Source organism: Staurois parvus, unplaced genomic scaffold (genome assembly GCF_062004578.1).
Source record: "Staurois parvus isolate SC_StPar_1 unplaced genomic scaffold, SC_StPar_1.0 ptg000089l, whole genome shotgun sequence".
In the NCBI taxonomy this organism is placed as follows: Eukaryota; Metazoa; Chordata; class Amphibia; order Anura; family Ranidae; genus Staurois; species Staurois parvus.
In genome coordinates, this window is record NW_028317885.1 from 513,801 (window position 1) to 534,614 (window position 20,814).

A 20,814-nucleotide genomic window follows, 5' to 3' on the forward strand; every position below is an offset into this window, starting at 1 on the left:
AGGGATAAAATTGTGGAGAGTTTTAATGCAGGGTTATGTTATAAAAAAGCATCCCAAGCTTTGAACATCTCACGGAGCACTGTTCAATCCATCATTCGAAAATGGAAAGAGTGGCACAGCTGCAAACCTATCGAGACATGGCCGTCCACCTAAACTGACAGGCAGGGGAAGGACAGCATTAATCAGAGAAGCAGCCAAGGGGCTCATGGTAACTGTGGAGGAGCTGCAGAGATCCATAGCTCAGGTGTGAGAATCTGTCCACAGGAGAACTATTAGTTGTGCACTCCACAAATCTGGCCTTTATGAAAGAGTGGCAAGAAGAAAGCCATTGTTGAAAGAAAGCCATAAGAAGTCCAGTTTGCAGTTTGAGAGAAGACATGTGGGGAACACCGCAAACACGTGGAAGAAATTGCTCTGGTCAGATGAGACCAAAATTGAACGTTTTGTCCTAAAAGCAAAACGCTATGTGTGGTAGAAAACTAACATTGCAAATCACATCACCCTGAACACACCATCCCCACCGTGAAACCTGGTGGTAGCAGCATCATGTTGTGGGTATGCTTTTCTTCAGCAAGAACAGGGAAGCTGGTCAGAGTTGATGGGAAGATGGATGGAGCCAAATACAGGGCAATCTTAACCACCTGCCGTCCGGCCGTTGTATATAAAGGGCTGGACGGTGGCAGCGCATGGGCGAGTGGCCCTCTCCCTGGGTGTGCTCGCTCCCTGGGAGTGTCCTTCGGACCCAGTGGAACACCGATCGTCGTGTGAGGTCCCGATCATGTGATCACTGATTAGCCAATCAGTGATCACATGCAGAGTAGTAAGCAAGATGTCACTTCTGACATCATTGCTTACTACGTGTGACATCTGTGAATGATCACAGAGGTCACATGGTAGAAGGCTATTCACAACACACTTGTACCATTTGACAAGCTGTGACCAATCACAGCTCACACAGTATTTGTCAATGGCTGCAAGAATGCAGCCAGAGAGAAGGAGAAATTATTGCTTTTACAGCTTTTATGGGTGTAAAGGCAATCAGTGTAAAAAAAAAAAAATCTTCATCACCCCCACAAGTAGTATATTGTCACCATGGTGACACTGTACTGCTAGGGTGACAGTATGTAAAATAAATAAATAAATAATATTAAAATATAATTTTTTTTTAAATTATAATTTTTGGTTATTCACTAATTTGGGTTATTTTTTTTACTAAAAAGATAACTGAATAAGTGTTGGCCAAGATTTATGATGAAATATTATGTATTTGCAAAATGTTAAAAGAAAAACACTTTTTTTCAAAATATTTGGACTTTTTCATTTATATAGCAAAAAAATAAAAATCCCAATGGTGAATAAATACCACCAAAATAAAGCTTTATCAGTCTCAAAAAAATGCTAAAAAATTCATATGGGTACAGTCTTGCATGACTGCACAATTGTCATTCAAAGTGTGATAGCGCTGAAAGCTGAAAATTGGCCTGGAAGGGGGTGAAAGTATCCGGACTTGAAGTGGTTAAAAGAAAACCTGTTAAAGTGTTCAGAAGACTTGAGACTGGGGTGGAGGTTTATCTTCCAGCAGGACTACGACCCTAAAAATACAGCCAGAGCTACAATGGAATGGTTTAGATCAAAGCATATTCATGTGTTAGAATGGCCCAGTCAAAGTCCAGACCTAAATCCAATTGAGAATGTGTGGCAAGACTTGAAAATTGCTGTTCACAGACACTCTCCATCCAGTCTGACAGATCTTGAGCTATTTTGCACAGAAGAATGGGCAAAAATTTCACTCTCTAGATGTGCAAAGCTGGTAGAGACATCCCCAAAAAGACTTGCAGCTGTAGTTGCAGTTAAAGGGGTTCTACAAAGTATTGACTCCGGGGGGCTGGATACAAATGCACGCCACACTTTTCACATATTTATTTATAAAAAATTTTGAAAACCATTTCTCATTTTCCTTCCACTTCACAATTATGTGCCACTTTGAAAACTTGAAATGTAGAATTTGTCATACAAGATCCCGAGTGTTTCAAAGTCATAAAGCTCTTTCTTCGGGGTATTTCTGAATAGAGAGTGGGGTAATCTATGGAACTGAAATTGCAATTTTAGAATGTATAGAATATCATTATATATACGATGCATCAAAATCAATATATCTATATAAGAATGCAATACTCACACTCAGGGGCGAACTGACAACTCATGGGGCCCCGGGCAATAGGGGATCATGGGGCCCCTGTGTCCTTGCCCAAACTCAAAAATGCCTATGAAAAAGGTACCAGGGGCATCTCATGGGGCCCCCTACTGACCCTTGGCCCTCGGGCAGTGCCCAAGTTTCCAAATGGTCAGTCCGCTCCTGCTCACACTATAGTGAGTGAAAAGTTAAAAACAGTCACTGGGGCTGCCTAAGTGATATGGTAAGTAAAGAAGGCTGCATTAGTATCAGTCAATACAATAAAAAAAGTGTGAAAAGGGAAGTAACTGCAAAACACTCCCCACCAATTGCTATTTATGATAGATGTCTACACAGATAATTGCAAAAGCATCCATATAAGATGATAAATAGTATTGGGATGGTGGAACAGAAGAGAATTATATACAAGTTATATACCTGTATGTATGTGTGTGTGTGTGTGTGTGTATATATTGTGACAGGATGAACGGCGAGGTGATAGAGGGACGCTATGTGTCACCTCGCATATGCTCATACCTGACCGTTTAGGTGGAGTCCACTCCGGGTTTTCGGGGCCACAGTTAAGCAGGTGGATCCGGACCAGAGTTTGGGCTCCACTGATACCCACCAACAGGTGGTATAAATAAGGCAGGGCTGGAGCAAGGAGTTGCTCGTGGCCTGGGACTCAGAGAGGTGTTCTGAGAGAGCTGTGTGTATGGACTATACCTACAAGAAAAGGTTTGCTTTTGTTTTATTTTGGTGACAGGGAGAAGCCCTTCACCTCTGAGAGAGGAAAAGCCTTTTGTTTAGTTAGTGCCTGGATGGCAAGGATTTATTTTCATGTTTTGTTTATTTTTCTGCAAACCTTTTAAATAAAGCTGACAACCAGTCAGATTTTGACAAAAGCCTGCTGTGCGGTCTACCTTTGTCCCAGGGAAGGAGATCCCCCACCTGAGCTAACCCCACATATGGTGGAGGATGCGGGCAACTTCCTGAGCAAGTGGGAAGATGGAGGAAATAATAAGAGCCTTGCTGCAGGCCAATGCAGCACAACGGGAGACAAATCGCCAGTTTGCGGAGGCCCAGGAAGCAGACCGAGAGCTCCTTAAGCAGGTGGCCCAACACCTATTAGAATTAAAGAAGGAATCGGCAGATCCACTGCCAGTAGAGCAGAAAATGGCGCGGGCCAGCTATGTTTTGCAGAAGATGACACCTGCGGATGATGTGGAGGCCTACCTCACAACTTTTGAAAGGGTTGCTGTTCGGGAAGGATGGAAAAAGGAGCAATGGGCAGGACTGCTTGCACCATTTTTGACAGGTGAATCCCAAAAAGGCTATTATGACCTGGAACCAGGGGATGCCCAGGACTATGAGAAACTGAAGGCTGAGGTCCTTGCACGCCTGGGCGTCACCATTGCAGTCCGGGTTCAGCGGGTGCATCAATGGCATTACAGGGCTGACAAACCACCCAGATCTCAGATGTTTGATTTGATACATCTCTCCAAAAAGTGGCTCCAGCCAGAGGTATTGTCAGGCCCTCAGATTGTGGAGCGTTTGGTCATGGACCAATATTTGCGTGCACTCCCTGCCACTTTGAGGAAGTGGGTCGGCCGTGGAGACCCTAAATCTGCAAACGAGCTAGTGGACCTGGTGGAGAGATATGCAGCCGCTGAGGACTTTTTTCATTCACCTGGGCCGTACCCCAATGTCACTAGGGGTGGAAAACTATCCGGAAGATCCGGTAAGACTGTTCCATGGGCCAAAGGCTCAGGAAAAAATGATAAGACTATTGTGTCAGATAATGAGACTGTAGGCTTAGGACCTAGAGACTGGCCAAATAGGTCAGGAAGGTCCCCAAAGCCGTTTAGAGGTCTAAGCACTGAACATATAATATGTTATCGTTGTCATGCATTAGGTCATATTGCTGCAAACTGTCCGTTAAATGATGAACCTATGCAATGTGAAAATGCTTATCTAGGAAAACGCATGTCTCTTTTTGCACAGGTGGTATGTACTGCAGCATGTCAGAAACGCATGGAAAAGCAAATGTGTGTGATTGCCATTGATGGAAAGCCAGTAACTGCTCTGCTAGACTCGGGTAGTGTGGTGACCTTAGCTAAGAGTGATTTGGTAAACCCTGCAAGCTTACACCCTAGCACTATTGGAGTTATTTGTATTCATGGTGATACACGTAATTACCAGACTGCTCTGGTGGAGATTGGTACTCCCTGGGCCCTGTGACCCATTCTGTGGGGGTGGTGCCCTCTCTGCTTCATGAAGCCATAGTGGGGAGAGATTTTCCCTATTTCTGGAAGTTATGGGATAAGGAGGGGAGTCAGGAGGACCGAGCTCCCCCTGCTGGGGAAACACTGAAAAATCCTGAACTCACTCCTGACCCCTTTGACGGCAAGGTGGAAGGGGAAACTGTTGGTGTGTCCAAGGAAGGTTTAGACCTTTTTCCTTTCTCTGTAATGGCTGGGGAGCAGGAGGAGTTGGATACAACCCCAGACACTGAGGATATAGAACAAGAGATGATCGCTGGCTCTAGTGAGAGTGGACAGAATGTGGTGCCTGACCTAGAGGTCAGAAAAGAGGATTTTTGTACGGAACAACTGAAAGATTCCACACTTAATAGAGCCCGTGAAAACATTAAAATGATTGATGGGGAACCAGTGGAAAATGATGTAGCGGTGTCTTTTCCCTACATGGCTCTTAACAATAACTTGCTGTATCAAGTGGTAAAGCAAGGGGAGGAGGTGGTAGAACAGTTAGTGGTCCCCAAACCCTTTCGCCGGATGGTACTGGATTTAGCCCATGGGCATATAATGGGTGGACACCTGGGTGTAGAGAAAACAAAGGAGAGAATAACCCAGGCCAGGCTTACATGGAGACGTCAAAGCGCATTGTGAGTCATGTCCGGAATGTCAATTTTCTGCGCCCTCACCCCATTTTCGCAGTCCGCTAGTACCTCTACCCATAATTGAAGTACCGTTTGAAAGAGTGGGCATGGACCTAGTGGGTCCAGTAGTAAAGTCTGCCCAGGGCCATCAGCACATACTGGTTATACTTGACTATGCCACCCAGTATCCTGAAGCCATCCCCTTGCGTAATACCTCAGCTAAAAATATCGCCAAAGAGCTTGTCCGGGTGTTTAGTCGTGTAGGTATTCCAAAGGAGATATTAACGGATCAGGGCACGCCATTTATGTCTAGAGTTATGAAAGAGTTATGCAAATTGTTCAAAATCTCCCTATCTCAGTACTTCGGTCTACCACCCCCAAACCGATGGGCTTGTGGAAAGGTTTAACAAGACCCTTAAGAATATGTTAAAAAAGGTGGTGGACAAAGATGGGAGAAATTGGGATTTTTTGCTACCATATCTCATGTTTGCTATACGAGAAGTACCTCAGGCATCTACAGGATATTCACCTTTTGAATTACTGTATGGTACACATCCCAGGGGATTGCTAGATGTCGCAAAAGAAACCTGGGAGGGAGAGCCCACGCCCTATAGAAGTGTCATCGAGCATATCTCACAGATGCAGGATAGAATCGCAGCTGTCATGCCACTTGTTCGGGAATACATGGAGCAAGCCCAGGAGGTCCAGAGAAGGGTTTATAACCGGGGTGCCAGGATCCGTACCTTCAACCCTGGGGATAGAGTGCTGGTGCTAGTCCCCACCGTGGAAAGTAAATTCCTCGCAAAGTGGCAAGGTCCCTTTGAAATTAGGGAGAAAGTGGGGGAAGTAAATTATAAAGTTTACCAGCCAGGAAAAAGGAAACCCGAACAAATCTATCATGTGAATCTCTTAAAACCTTGGAAAGACAGGGAAAGTTTGTTGGCAGTACCAAGACCCCAAAAGGACGTGGTTCCCGTGGCCCCTCAGGTACCTATAACGGAAACCTTGTCAGTAGCCCAACAAGATGATGTTAAGGAGTTTGTGAGGAAAAATGGAGATTTCTTCTCCCACCTACCTGGACTGACGACTGTCATACAGCATGACATAGTTACCCAGCCCGGGGTCCGCGTAAATGTCAAGCCCTATAGAATTCCCGAGGCCAGGCGGGAAGCGGTGGCAAAGGAAATAAAGGACATGTTAGAGTTGGGAGTGATTGAGGAATCTCACAGTGAGTGGTCGAGTCCCATAGTGTTGGTCCCAAAACCAGATGGAACAATTCGTTTCTGTAATGATTTCAGGAAACTGAACAGTGTGTCTTAAGTTTGATGCGTACCCGATGCCTCGGGTGGATGAGCTCATTGACAGGTTGGGAACGGCTCGGTACATAACCACCTTAGATCTGACCAAAGGCTATTGGCAGATTCCTTTAACGGAAGCTGCAAAAGAAAAGACAGCATTCTCCACCCCCGAGGGGTCCTTTCAGTATAAGCGGATGCCGTTTGGTTTGCATGGGGCTCCTGCATCATTCCAAAGGATGATGGACAAGACGTTGAGACCACATCGCCAATATGCAGCTGCCTATTTGGACGATGTCGTCGTCCACAGTCCCGACTGGGAATCTCATTTGTCCCTCTTGCAAGCGGTCGTAGATTCGCTGCGGGAAGCAGGTCTTACCGCCAACCCCAGAAAGTGTGCCATTGGCTTAGAGGAGGCCAAATATCTTGGCTACATCATTGGTCGAGGTCTCATTAGGCCTCAGATCAATAAAATTGAGGCAATTCAAAAGTGGCCCCAACCTGTAAATAAAAAACAAGTCCGGGCATTTCTTGGAATCACGGGATACTACAGGCGGTTTATCCCCAATTTTGCCACCATTGCAGCCCCACTGACAGATCTGACAAAAGGTAGGGGGTCAGTCATGATTAAGTGGAACCCTGAGGCGGAGACCGCATTTCAAAGGCTGAAACAAGCTCTCTGTGCTCAACCTGTGCTTGTGACTCCAGATTTCACAACAGAGTTTGTGGTACAAACTGATGCCTCTGACGTGGGACTAGGTGCGGTACTGTCCCAAATCAGAGATGGGGAGGAGCACCCTGTGGTCTTCCTAAGTAGAAAGCTCAACAAACATGAGAGAAACTATGCCATTGTGGAGAAGGAATGCTTGGCCATCAAATGGGCCTTGGAGGCCCTGAAATATTACCTGTTAGGAAGACCGTTCAAGTTGGTTACTGATCATGCCCCGCTCAAATGGATGTGTGATAATAAGGAGAAAAACAGTCGAGTGACAAGGTGGTTTCTCGCGCTACAAGTGTTCAAATTCACAGTGGAACACAGAGCGGGGAAACTGCAAAGTAATGTAGATGCCCTCTCCCGGGTCCATTGTCTGGTTGGGACAGTTGCTCAGCCGCAGGGGCTTGAGCAGAGGGGGGGGATATGTGACAGGATGAACGGCGAGGTGATAGAGGGACGCTATGTGTCACCTCGCATATGCTCATACCTGACCGTTTAGGTGGAGTCGACTCCGGGTTTTCGGGGCCACAGTTAAGCAGGTGGATCCGGACCAGAGTTTGGGCTCCACTGATACCCACCAACAGGTGGTATAAATAAGGCAGGGCTGGAGCAAGGAGTTGCTCGTGGCCTGGGACTCAGAGAGGTGTTCTGAGAGAGCTGTGTGTATGGACTATACCTACAAGAAAAGGTTTGCTTTTGTTTTATTTTGGTGACAGGGAGAAGCCCTTCACCTCTGAGAGAGGAAAAGCCTTTTGTTTAGTTAGTGCCTGGATGGCAAGGATTTATTTTCATGTTTTGTTTATTTTTCTGCAAACCTTTTAAATAAAGCTGACAACCAGTCAGATTTTGACAAAAGCCTGCTGTGCGGTCTACCTTTGTCCCAGGGAAGGAGATCCCCCACCTGAGCTAATCCCACAATATATATATACATACATATACTGAGGTGTGTGTGTGTGTGTGTGTGTGTGTGTGTGTGTGTGTGTGTGTGTGTGTGTGTGTGTGTGTGTGTGTGTGTGTGTGTGTGTGTGTGTGTGTGTGTGTGTGTGTGTGTGTGTGTGTGTGTGTTAGTGTTAGTGTTATATATATCTCAATCAAAGATTTTCTTTTGAAAGTATATTGAAGTAGAGGCATATATTTCAGTGGGGGCAATAACTAGAGGCACCCAAATCACCAAAATAAATAAGATCGATTACAATTTGGTGAGTATATTGACTTGGTGGATATGTTTGTTTTGGTGACTTGGGAGCCTCTGTTTAATGCCCCCCCACTGAAATATTTGCCTCTACTTTAATATACTTCTAAAGGAATGTTTTGATACATATATATATTTATACATTTTGTTTCTCTTGTAGAAAATTGTCTTCTGTTCCAACATCCAATACTAATTATCATCTTAGATGGATGCTTTTTGCCCTTATCTGTGCAGACATCTATCATAAAGAGCAATTGCAATTTCTGTTCCATAGATCACACTATCTTTCATGCAGAAATATCACTTAAGAAGGAGCATTATGACTCTGAAACGCTTGGGGTCTTGCATGACAAATTGTACATTTCAAGTTTTCCTATGTACTGTAACTGGTGGGTTGAAGGTACCAATAATTTTGTCCAGTCCATTTTTGGCATTTTGCATTTAATGTGTCAGATTTGGCTTTTTGTTCCTGCACTTTTGTCTCATACCAATACAAACAAAAGAAATAAATATGAGAATGCCTAAACATTTATAATTGCAACAATTTTCTGGGGCGAACTGGTGCATTGTCTGACAGAAATGTAGGGGTGCTAGTAATTTTTGCCATGACTGTATTTTATAAGTATTGTTTTATTTATTGTGAAACTACAAAAAATTGTTTTACTTTTATTCATATTTGAGTATTTCTGCCTGTAAAAATCCCAAACAATTGGGGGAAAGTTTCCATAGTTAACTGGAATATGGTATACCTCAGGATGAGCAGATTCTGGTGATAGGCACTGATCAACTCACTTATATGCAGGTAAAATGTAAATGTTTTCTTTATTAAAGTGGTTTTATCTGCACTCTCCAGTGTGCTCTGCTTCTGTCATGTATAATTGGCCTTTGGAGATATATATACAGAGCTTGACTGGATCCAATGTAGCCCGATACATTTGTAAGATTAGAGATACAGTATATATAAATATAGCCGGTAACTGACAGGCTCCAAACTGTCACAGAGACCTATCAATCCAGGAAAGTCGTTGCATTCCAAAATGTCTCACTCAATATGTTTAATTCATTTCAGGTTTAACAGTTGCACGACCGTTTCAAGTGTCCCCTCTCTTCACCAGGTGCAGGTAAGCTCAACCATTGTTGTGCAGTTGTTACCTGGAATAAATTCAACATATAGAGCAAGAGGTTTGACTTCCCTGAATTGATGTGTGTGTATTATACCACCACCAGCCACCTGAACCGTAGGATACAAGGCAGGATGGATTCATGCTTTCATGTTTTTTACGCCAAATTCTAACCCTACCATCTGAATGTCACCGCAACCAGGCAAGTGGGTGCCAAACACCCATGCTCGCTCAAGCTCATGTGCGTGAGTGTGCTGACCATGTTAATGTGCTTACGCATGTGCATGAGTTAGGGCACGTATAGTTCTTGTTTTTGAGAGTTGTATTATACACATGCGCATATCTTCACACACGACCGTGCATATGATTCCCCTGGCAGTGTTAGCTATCAGCCATCTTCGTTGGCTGGTGCAGGATGAAGTCATTTCTGCACATGCTCAGGAGGTCATCATCCCAGCACACAGTGACCATACGCATGTGCAGCTCAGTTTACATAGCCAGAGAAGACAGCGGGCAGGCGGGCAGCTGTATTTTACTGCAGAAACACTGCATGTCTCTTTAGCAATAAAAAGCCTGCCTGCTCACTGATTATGGCAATGGAAGTTTAGTTCTGTTTTCAGAAAGTTGCATATACTCATTCTCTGGGCTGGGTGGTCATTACATTATATTGAAGGGGTCTCACATTAGCACCATCCAGAGCAGTAATTCTAAATAAAGGCTTGTTCATAACATGTCTGTTGAGTTGCATTTTAGAACCAGACCTGTTTTAGAAAAAAAAAATCAGGCCTCCTCCTTCCCTTATAGCTATCCAGTTAATCTCTTTTTTGCAAGACTCTTAAAAAAAAAAAAAAATCTGGTCTGCTCCCCTGATAGCCAGCTAATCACGCTCCTTTCTCTTTTTTGCAAGATGCTTAACCTCCTTAGCGGTTTTCCCGAGTGTAGCTCGGGGTAAAATTTCACTACCAAGAGCGGTTACCCCGAGCTACTCTCGGGCTTATCATGCGGAGTTGCTAAGGGGGTCCCTGCAGCACTTACCTTGTCCTTCGCTCCCGCGATGTGTCCCCTGCAGCGTCCCCGGCCATCTCCTCCGGCCGATGCCGGCATCCGTGTTCCGTGTTCCGGTCCCTGTGACATCGGGACGTACGGGCGGGAAATTTGAAATTTTTTAAAAATGTCATTTTTGCTGTCATTGCTGTTTCAATGCATTTCACATATATTTTGTCCCTACTGCTTTGTCCTGCGCCCTGCCTGCATTTTGACTGTTCTTTCTGCCTGGAAACTTAGAAAAGTCCATGGCGTCCAAGAAGCGTCCCTTTACGTCAAAAGCGGTTTTAGAACAGCGATAGTAAATCAGAACCACTTGCAGAATTGAGTGATAATGATTCGTGGGGAAATTCGTCATCAGACACTGAAAACGATTTTGCGACTTGGCTCAGCGATGTGCGAATTTGCCTCTGTATTTCAAATTTCAGTGTTTTTGGTTTGATTATATTATTGAATTAAATCTATTATTATTATATTATTATTTTTTATGATTATTTATTAAATTATGGTGGACCCAAACTTTCTCTAGATGTTAGGGAGATCTGTGAATGTCCATTTGTTGATCTCCCCTTCCCGTTAATGACTCAGAAGGGACATATAAGAATTACTTCTGGGTGGCGGTGTCCCTTTTCCCAGCCAGTACGAGAACTGCACTCTATTAGTTTCATTGCAGAGCAGGTGAGACATCAAGAGTCAGTCACCAAAAATGCATCACATGAGGGACTTTATGTCCCCTATGTGATGGGGAAAAAAAGACTTAGAAAAAATTGTGTAAAAAATTAAAGTTCTACCCAAGCACTTCTGCTGGATTTCTTCCACATGCCCCCAAGAATGCCTTTTAACCCCATGCACCCTCATTATTTTTTCCGGACTTTTTGTCCCCATCTGAAACTCATGACCAGAATGATTGATGCTGCTGGGTAGAGGGGAGGTAGATCAGTGAATAGGTCTTGGCCTGGGGTCAGGCCCGAAGACCAGTAGGTATAGCAGTAGAGAGGTTCCCACAGACCAGCAGGATAAGTACACTGGCAGGTCATCCTAATGGATGATGCAGGCTTACCCGAGGTGCAGGGTCTAAGTACCAACCGGTCTTCACCAGAGCTCCTGATGGTGGAGATAGTATTTAGGAAAACAGTCTCTTGACGTCCGTGATATCCTTAAATCAATGTGAATTTGTGCTCCTAAAATTAATTCACCTTCATAAAGGCATTCTTTATATCCATGTGTTCCTCAAAAAGAAAATTCTACATAGTGCATTACCCCACAAAACATTAGGGAATATAATAACCACCCGGTGCTAATAAAGTGTCAAGCCACTCAGTGTCCACTTCTAAGCGGCTGTATTAAACATCCTTACCCTATGAAAACTTGTAAATGACTTTTAATCTCATAATAATCCACAAAAACTGGTGCTCCGAGCCGTCCTTTTCTCCCATCGGTATTTCCTCAGACAAAAAACATATAATTGTGCAATATCCTTTGGGAAACCAAAAAGTGCTCCCCTTATTTTTCACAGCATTAGTGTAATGTGAATCCACTCCCCGTCACCTTACACACCATGCACCTTACCGGACTAAACACTTCCACAAGTATAAATGGTTCTCCTCATCTGATAATCCCTGCCCTGTTCAATCTCCATATGGCATCATGACATGGGTCAAAGAACAAGATCCTTAGAGTGTAGTAAGTCTTAGAAAAAGGGTCTAGTTTATTAAAGTTATGCTTACAATTAAAACAATAGTAAAACACATTATCCTCCATTGCGGGGAACATGAATCCTCAGAAAAAACGTCAATCAGTGAATAAACTTCAATCAAGATGGCCACTCCGCAACTTCCGGTCTATGTCCGACGTCACGTCCTTGACGCGTTTCGTCACTTCCGACTTCTTCGCAAAGGGTGTGTACGTCAGATCGGCGGCCACTTATATACTCTCACTCCTCCCCTTAACACAGACCGATTGCGCCATCTTGAAATAGGGCATTAGCCCACTGATAAAATAAATGAAAACCATCAACTCAAATGGGCCAGTATATAAATGCAAGTATGTATAATGCTCTATATACATATCAGGGGGGCATAACTGGCATAACACGCTATACCCGCACATATATACTTACATACAATAACAATAGCAGCAATGCATAATAGTATACCCAACGCCATCTAGTGGTATCAATTGTATATGCACTATCCATCCACTATTCAAATAAATATTAGATAAATAAATAATAATAAATTCACAATTTTTAAAAAAATCCCCCGGCTATCTCATAAATAAATATGAATAAATTAATTGTTATTAATATACAATATCCATAACACTATATGCAAATGAATCCTATAAATAATCCCCATAGCATATTATACCTCGTAAATCTATTAGTGGACAAATAAATGGGAATATTTTACCCCTATATAAAACTATACAATTTTGGTTAAACATTAATGAGTTTAAAAATACAAATAAGGCACCTAGACACAGTTATGATAAAACCCAATTACCATGTATTAAAATACCAATAGTTAATCTAAAATACCTATAATCCAGCAGAAAGGCAACTACTCCTAATCCCCTAAATATTCTAAAATAACAAATAGACTAGAAACTAATAGAACTCGTCATCCAAATGATATCTCTGTAATGAGCTAAAAGCCCAGCTAGAATATAAATAGTAATTACCATTACACTCCACCAGTATGCTAATATCCCAGAGCTGGGTATAGGAGATGGGACGTGGACAACTATAAAATTTAGACTTAAATCCCTATTTAATATATAATAAAACTATTTCTGTGTCTGAAATAAAACAATTAAGGTCCAGATCAACATTCAGACCTTTAGGTTTCAAAGTGTCCAGTTGGAAAATTCAAAACATTTCATTTTTAGAGATTTCTGTAATTGTGTTACTTCCTCTCCAGTGTCCCTCCACTTTATCTATTCCACAAAATCGTTATTGTGTTGGATCACATTTGTGGACGTCTCTAAAATGCCTGGACAAATTATGGTCCTTCTTCCCCTTCTTCATATTGGAGATGTTCTCTGAGTCTTTTATACAGTGGCCTAGTCGTTCTGCCTACATATTGAAGTTTACATGAACTTTCCAATAAATAGGTCACATAAGGGGTAGTGCATGTAATGAACTAATCAATCTTAAATTCTTTCTTCATAACCTGTGACGTAAAGCTCTCTATTTTCCTAGTTTTCATCCCTGTTGTTTTACAAATATGACACTTTTTACATGGGAAAAACCCTTTGAGATCAAACATCTTAATTGGATTTTTCCTTGGAGGGGAAATGATATTTTTAACCAGCTTGGTCTGTAGATTCGATGCCTTTCTATATATAAACCCAGGTTTATTTGGTAACTGTCACGTACCTGGTTGGGGAGCCTGACGTGGAGAGGAGGGCGTCCTCTTTCTACTCCCGCTCGGAGCCCCTGATAGTGGGGTCAGAGGGCACCGAGCCAGGAGTGGCACGACTGCCTGGTGGGTCTTGAGATGACTGTAGGCAGGTGATGACTCAGAAGATCCGGGTGCAGGCCAGGTGCGGGTGCAGGAGCATAAGTGCAGCAGCAGGTAGGTATGGTTGCAACCAGGATACAGGCCAGGTGCAGATGCAGGAACGTAGGTGCAGCAGCAGGTAGGTATGGCGGCGACCAGGATACAGGCCAGGTGCGGATGCAGGAACGTAGGTGCAGCAGCAGGTAGGTATGGCGGCGACCAGGATACAGGCCAGGTGCGGATGCTGGAACCTAGGTTCAGCAGCAGGTCTGGCGGTAACCAGGATACAGGCCAGGTACGATACAGGAACGTAGTTTCAGCAGCAGGTAGGTATGGCGGTAACCAGGAAGCAGGCCAGGTATGGATACAGGAACGTAGGTGCAGCAGCATCAGACAAGCCAAGTCAGGATCAATCGGGTAGATCAGGTACAAGGGAGCAGGCAAGCGAATAGTCATGGATAAGCCGGGTCGGTGCAGGCGGAGTTCTTTCTTAGTCAGGGTCAGATCAGATACAGGCAACAGAATCAGGTTATGGAGTACAGGACGTTGTAGACCAGAAGGCATAGGCTAAAGTGTGTTTGGGATTTAAATAGCCTGCTTTGCGATGACGTGCACGCCGGTGTGCATGCGCATAACCACACACTCCCGCGAATGCGTATCGCCACGGCTGACAGGGATCCGGCTCCAGCGAATAGATGTGCGTCGGCGAGGGTACGATCCCTGACAGTAACAATGGGCCCAAAATGTTATCCCTTTTTAATATAGGCCAATACTTACACATAATCTCCTCCATCTCCATATTGGCAACTGAAGTTGGAAATAAAAGCAAATTCCAGCTTAATATCTTCTTTTTTAGGTCTCATTTCTTTTAGTGTTTTTATCTTCCTGTCCCTCATGTATTCTTTACTGATTTCAAATCTCAGTTTTTCCAATCTACCTGGATCATACCCTTTTTGAACAAACCTTTGTTTAATCAGTTCAGTTTGATCAATCTAATCCGTAAGCCTCGAACAATTTCTTCTTATGCGACTAAACTGCCCCTTCGGTATCCCCTGAATCCATTGTGGATGGTGACAATTGGAGGTAGGAATGTATTCATTCTTATCTGTCTCCTTAACTTCTTGCCGACCAGCGACTCTAGAAATACGGTGGCAGGGCGGCACGGCTGCGCAAAACCACGTTTTAAAACGTGGATTTGCAAAACAGGTAGGGGGTGCGTGCGAGGCGCGCCACCGACATACCTGCACCGCCGATTGCAGCCGCGGGTGTCAGTACCTGCCTGTACCGGCGATTAGCGGCAATCACTGACAGAGAGCACGGCTGTAGTGTTTACACTGAACCTCTGCTTTCTGTCAGTTTCCTGTCAGCTCCTGACATGCTGATCCGGAGAGAAGAGTTTATCTCTCCGTATCAGCGTGTTCCTGTGCAGTACACACCCCGTCCCCTAGTAAAACACTCCCCTCACACAGTTAACCCTTTCATTGAATAAAAAAGTTAACTCCTTCCTCCCCAGTGCCATTAGTACAGTGTCAGTGTTTTTTTTTTTTTTTTGCACTCACTGTATTGGTGTCACTGGGGATGTCAATGACCCCAAGTCAGTTCCCCCCCCCCGTGTCATAATGTCCGCCGCAGTCCTGCCATAAGTCGCTGATCACTGTCATAAATCACTGATCACCGCCATAAGTCATAGATCTCCGCCATTATTAGTATAATAAAAAAAAAAAATCCCAGTATCTTTCCCGCCATTTGTATACGCCATAACGCAAAAAGTCCAAAATATTGTTTTTTTTTCTCAAAATTGTCAGAATTTTTTTTTTTATAGCGCAAAAAAAAAAGGTGATCAAATACCACCGAAAGAAAGCTCAATTTGTGGGAAATAAAGCATGTAAATTTAATTTATGTACTGTATTGCATGACCGCGCAATTGTCCGTTAAACTAGCGCAGTGCTGAATAGCAAAAAAATGGCGTAAATTGCAGTATCTATAATATAGTTTGTAGACGCTATAACTTTCACACAAAGCAATCAATGTACACTTATTGGGATTTTTTTTACCAAAAACATGTAGCAGAATACATTTTGTCCTAAATTTATAACTAACTTTGAGTTTACTATATATTTTTTATAGCTGAAAGTAAAAAATATAGTTTTTCAAAATTTTTGGTCTTTTTTTGTTTATAGCGTGAAAAATAAAAAGCGCACAGGTGATCAAATACCACCGAAATTTCGTTTGGGTGCAGCATTGCATGACCGCGCAATTATAAGTTGAATTAGTGTAGCGCCGAGTAGCAAAAAGAGGCCTGGTCGGGAAGGGGGGTAAATCCTCAGGAGGGCAAGTGGTTAAAGTATGTTTTTGTATATAATCTCTCATTATCTTTAAAAATACATAAATCTAGAAAATTTACTGATTCAACATTTATAGTCTGGGAAAAACCGTGGATTATTTTCTGTGTTTTAAAAAAAACCTGTAGTGACTCCATATCACCAGGATATCATCTGTAAATCTCTTCCATGTTCTTAACCCTTTCCATACCTTCCCAAAACTTTCTTCATGTTCCCATCTCGCCATGAACATATTTGCTAGGCTAGGTGCAAATTTTGCGCCCATTGCCACACTTTTTTTCTGGACAAAAATCTCCTTCATACCAGAAATCATTGTTAAGCATGCCGATCTCTAGTAATTGAATGATGAATTTCCTCTGCCTCCTATGGATCTCAGTGTATTCTTTAGAGCCCATTTAACTGCTCCAATACCCTCTTCATGTCTGATGCTAGTATATAATGAATTTACATCAATAGTAACTAGTATGGTATTCTGTGTGACCTCTATATTCTCAATCAATTCAGTGATATCCTGCCCATCCTTCTAATAGGCAGGCATTTGTTTTACAATAGGCTGCAAAAATAAATCTATTTTAATCTATTTGTTTTTTAAATTTGCCAGTAGGGTTTCCCTTAATCTTAATATAGGTGTGATTGTGGAGATAGTATTTGCTGCATGCTAGTGCAAGCTCGTGCTCCTCAGAATCACCCCACCAGGAGGTGATTAAGCCGGAGTGTGGTAGCAGATGTAGCAGGTAGGGATCAAGCAGAAAGCTAGTCAGTAAGCAAGCCAATGGTCAGTAAGAAGTGGTTTACGGTTGGGATTAAGTGGAAGCGAAGTCGAGCATTAAGCCAAAGGTTGATAATGAATGGTTTCAGTTTGGGATCAAACAGAAGCAGGGGCAGACTGACAACTCATGGGGCCCCCGGGCAATAGGGGATCATGGGGCCCTGTGTACTCGCCCACACTCAAACCACACCCAAAAAAGCCTATGAAAGGTACCAGTGGCATCTCATGGGGCCCCCTTCTGACACCGGGCCCTCCGGCACTGCCTGAGTTCCCAAATGGTCAGTCCGCCCCTGAACAGAAGTGAAGTTGATATACAAGCCAAGGTCAGTAACGAGCGTTAGTGAAGCTACAGAAGACAACAGTAGTGAAAGGAGCAACATACGGGCTGGAGAAGAGCACAATAATCTGGCTAATAGAAAGTGTAGGGACATGGCTTAAATCAGGAAGTCCGTGGGTAGAGAAAGGAGTTCAAGGTTCCCCAGAAACAAGCTGCAAGGCAAGGTTGTCCATAGGATAGCACAGCGAGAAGAGCCACAGCCGGGCATCACAGAAGTCACAGTCTCAGACCCAAGTCCTTACAGAATGCTTGCTGATCTCCCATTCCTGTTAATGACACTGAAGCGACATATAAAATGTCACTTTCCCCAGCCAGTATGGCTGGTGAAGAAACTAGTGGAGTGCAGCCTGCACTCTATTAGTTTCATTGAAGCGCAGGTGAGATATCAGGGATTTTATAGACCCTAATGTCTCATTAAAGAGAACCTGTCACCAAAAATGCATCACATAGGGATCTTTTGTCCCTATGTGATAGAAAAATAAAAAGTTTAGAAAGTTTAGTAAAAAATGTGTAAAAAAAAAAAAACTAGTTACACTCAAGCACTTCTGCCAGATCGATTCCACATATCTCGGAAAATGCCGGTCTCACCTCACATGTTATTTTCAAAAACAGAAGTGAGAGGGAAAAGGAGTTGTTTTGGAGCTCACAGAGGATGTTAGATGGAGGCAGAAAAATAGATTATACAGACATGAAGTAATAGATGTGTACGGATTGTTTTGAAAAATAAAGATATCATATAGTGTCACAAAACAGAATCCTGCCTCCTCATCCTCCCCTTATAGCCGGCCAATCATGCTACTTTCTCTTTTTTGCAAGATGCTTAAAAAAAAAAAAAAATCCGGCCTCCTCCACCCCTTACAGCCGGCCAATCACCATCCTTTTTTTTTTTTTTTTTTTTTTTTTTGTATGTTAAATAGAAAAAGAGTAAAAAAAATTTTTTTCTGAAAGGTGAACATGTGCATTGACAGATTTGGTGGAAAGGTGAACTATTCCTAAAAGGTGGCCCTAAACCTTCTCTTCTGATATCCACCCACCAGCAATCTTAGCTCCTCCTTTCACTGGATTTCCAGATTCTACACCCATGGGCGAACCGAGAACCAGCATGCTGTGTGCCGCTGGGTAGATGGGAGGAAGATCAGTAAATGGATCTTCCCTTTCTGTTAATGAGCCAGAAGTGGCATGTAAAATGTAATTTCCTGGTCCTTGTGTTCCTGGCCGGGGAAGAAACTAGTAAAGTGAGATTTTCAGGGCTTTTTTTTGCAGCTGGAACATGGAGGAATGGCATTCCGCTACTTCCAACACTAGCCCTGTGCTCACCACTATCTACTGCCCGGCTCCCCTGTGACAGCACAGCTGAGCTAACCCAGCGGGCGGCTCTCTACAGCTCTCCCTGCCCTTGCACACAGAGCAGAAAGAATGCACGGCACTCACATCATTCATTCCAGTGACTTAAGCACTTGCAGCTTCAGCTCTAACTAGCCTCTTTATCTCTGCACCTCTGAATGGGGAGTGTGCAGTGTCCACACACGAGGCGCTGGCACTTTCTGCCCTCCCTCCCGCTCATCAGCTAGTAAGCCATCCCGCCCTACCACCCTCCAGCTTATCAGCTACTAATCCTGGCAATTCTATTCTGGCTCTCTCATCTTTGTAATGTGTGGGCAGATAAGGTGAGGGGTCCAGAAGTAAGAATTGATGAGAAAAGAGTGGAGGGCAGAGATGAGCACTGGTGAAAGTTTAACGTTAATATTTATTTTAGCATAAAAGTAAATTCTTCTTTTGCTGGTGGGTTCAGAAATGAGCTTTGGAGAGGAGTACAGGGTGTGAACTTTGGGCAAGGTGCTGGGGTGAGCTGCGAGTAGGGTACAGGGGTGATCTACGGGCAGGGTACAGGAGTGAGCTGCGGGCAGGGTACAGGAGTGAGCTGCGGGTAGGGTACAAAGGTAAGCGGTTGCCAGGGGTAAAGATGTGAGTTGCGAGCAGGGTAGAGGGGTGAGTGATGGAAAGGGGTACAGAGGTGAACTGTGGGCAGGGTACACGGGTGAGCTGTGGCAGGGGTACAGAGGTGAGCTTTGGAGAGGAGTACAGAGGTGAGCTGCAGCCAGGGTATTGGGGTGAGCTGCGGGAAGGGTATTGGGGTGGGAGGTGGACAGGGGTACTGGGGTGAGCTGTGGGCAGGGTCCTGGGGTGAGCTGCGGGCAGGGTACAGGGGTGAGTGGTGGTCAGGGGTAAAGATGTGAGCTGCGAGCAGGGTACTGGGGTGAGAGGTGGACAGGGGTACAAGGGTGAGCTGCGGGCAGGGTATATGGGTGAGCCATAGACAGGGGTACAGAGTTGAGCTGTGGGTAGGGTACAGAAGTAAGCTTTGGAGAAGGGTACAGAAGTGAGCTGTGGGCTGGGGTACAGGAGTGAGCTTTGGACAGAGATATAGAGGTGAGCTTTGGAGAGGGATACAGGGGTGAGCTGTGGACAGGCGTGAGCTTTGAACAGTGGTACAGAGGAGAGCTTTGGACATGGGGGAGAGGTGAGCAGTGGATAGGAGGTGCATAGGTGAGTGATGGGTGTTGGTTTTTTAGGGAATAAAAGTTGTAAAGTTTTCACTGGGGAAGATTTTTATGTGGTAGGCAGGGACAGCATACATACAGTATAGCATACAGAGATCATTGGTGCAACAATGTCTCTTTAACGCCCGCTGTAAAATTAGGCCGCATCTGCTCGATGATGCAGACCACATCACTACTTCTTTCACCCCCCCACTCCGGATTTGAGTTCCTGCACCTATTCTCTGAGAAAAAAAAGCCCTGGAGATATAAGATTTACATTTGCACAGGGCTCAACAAATCCCAGGCCCAGGATTCGAAATTGCTTCCTGAAACCTGGGTTCACACACTGCTTTGCACTGACTTCAATGGGAAATCCCGTCTCGTAGACTTCAGAGGGAAATCACACCCCGTAGACTTCGATGGGAAATTGCACCTCATAGACTTCAGTGGTAAATCAATGACCCGTGCACTTCAATAGGAGATTACACCCCGTGCAGTTTAATGGGAAATCGTGTCCCGTGCACTTTAATGGGAAATCGCATCCCGTGGACTTTAATGGAAAAAAGCCTCCCGTGGACTTCAATGGAAAAACGTCTCCTGTGGACCTCTATGGAAAAACGCCTCCCATGGACATCAATGGGAAAACTTCTGTCAATAGCAATCATGTGTGAACACTTATCTCCATATGCCAGTCTGCTCTATCACTTGCGAGTCTGGAACGCACAGCTACAAACTTGCACAGGACCCTTTTCATAATGGCACCCAAAACACAGTGCGTGTGGATCACATCTGTGTGGACCACCTCAATAGGAACACAAAATATCTAGCCTTTCATGCGAATCTGTGAGTTTCAAAATGAATCTAGAATTGCATGTGTGAATTAA

At 44.0% G+C, this 20,814-nt stretch overlaps 1 protein-coding gene across 4 annotated transcripts in view; it reads left to right on the plus strand.

Annotated features, from left to right (window-relative positions):
- The window catches only part of LOC149468331 (uncharacterized), a 654,932-nt gene that overhangs the window by 160,261 nt on the left and 473,857 nt on the right, over positions 1-20,814 (plus strand). For 3 of the 4 annotated variants that reach the window (XM_089670290.1, XM_089670291.1, XM_089670299.1), the window contains one exon: positions 9,344-9,395. The gene's annotated coding sequence lies outside the window, so the exon portion shown is untranslated. Of the gene's footprint in view, positions 1-9,343; positions 9,396-10,679; positions 10,849-20,814 lie in introns of those variants that run through there. The other variant, XR_016311739.1, reaches the window with a different exon arrangement.